We start from the raw sequence: 1,413 nt of genomic DNA on the forward strand, positions 1-1,413 counted from the left end.
ATGAACTTCATTCAAATTCCTAAAGAACACTGTACTTTGTTCTTACGTATAGATCCTAATAATCCTGATGACCTGGTAACAAGTAAAAACTAAAACCCCAGGCTGGGCATGGTGGCTCACACCTGTAATCCTAGCACTTTGGGAGGCCAAGACGGGTGGATCACCTGAGGTCAGGAGTTCGAGACCAGCCTTACCAACATGGAGAAACCCCGTCTCTATTAAAAATACAAAATTAGCCAGGCGTGGTGGCGCATGCCTGTAATCCCAGCTACTCGGGAGGCTGAGGCAAGAGAATCGCTTGAACCTGGGAGGCAGAGGTTGCAGTGAGCCGAATCGCACCACTGCATTCCATCCTGGGTGACAGAGCGAGACTGTGTCTCAAAAAAAAAAAAAAAAAAGAAACTAAAACCCTGCCCTAAGGCTGGGTACAGTGGCTCACGCCTGTAGTCTCAGCACTTTGGGAGGGTTGCCTGAGCCCAGGAGGTTGATCCTGCAGTAAGCCATGATAGCACCACTACATTCCAGCCTGAGCAGCAGAGTGAGACTGTCTAAACAACAACAACAAAAAACCTGCCCTACAAAATGTCTGATAGTAGTAGTCTGTCCTTTTCTAGAGCATTTTCCAACCAGAGGTTTATATTTTAACTCTTAGAGGTCTTGTTTCCTGAAGTGACAGTGATGTTTAGAGAGATCTTTATTTACAGTGAATTATTTACATGTTCCCATAAGTGTCCAAAAGCCTAATGATTACCAAGAGCTTTCTAGTATTGTTTTGCTTTAACTAGAAATACTCTGATACACATGATGCCTAATATTACAGGCTATTAATGATTCATGATACAAGGAGCTAGGCAGTGTAGCATGTGTTTTCTACAGATTCTTGCAAGAGAGCTCTGGAACTGGTCTGTAAGGGAAAAGGGATAGACTTTAGTTAATTAAAGTTTAGACCAAAAAAAACTTTTTAAAAATTTTTTAAGAGTGAGGCTGGGTGCAATAGCTCACACCTGTAATCTCAGCACTTTGGGAGGCCGAGGCAGGCAGATCACGAGGTCAGGAGTTTGAGACCAGCCTGGCCAACATTGTGAAACCTCGTCTCTACTAAAAATACAAAAATTAGCCAGGCATGGTGGCACTGGCTACTCGGGAGGCTGAGGCAAGAGAATCGCTTGAACCTGGGAGGTGGAGGTTGTGGTGAGCCGAGATCACCCCAGTGCACTCCAACCTGGGTGACAGAGTGAGACTCCATCTCAAAATAATAATAATAATTTTAAAAGAGAGAATGATACTAAGAGTTTAGAGAGTATATTCTGCCAGAGGGAAGTGTTTGAAATTGTAAATTAGATTTGGGGAAATATAATAACATTTCAATTATTCATGTTAATAAATGCTCCAAATGCTTTTTTTTTTTTTTTT

The 1,413-nt window shown here is 42.4% G+C and overlaps 1 protein-coding gene across 1 annotated transcript in view; it reads left to right on the plus strand.

Annotated features, from left to right (window-relative positions):
* ZNF652 (zinc finger protein 652) overlaps positions 1 to 1,413 on the plus strand; it is a 30,815-nt gene that overhangs the window by 11,070 nt on the left and 18,332 nt on the right. The gene's annotated exons all lie outside the window — the stretch shown is intronic.

This window comes from Mandrillus leucophaeus, unplaced genomic scaffold, assembly GCF_000951045.1.
Source record: "Mandrillus leucophaeus isolate KB7577 unplaced genomic scaffold, Mleu.le_1.0 Scaffold59, whole genome shotgun sequence".
Lineage (NCBI taxonomy): Eukaryota > Metazoa > Chordata > Mammalia > Primates > Cercopithecidae > Mandrillus > Mandrillus leucophaeus.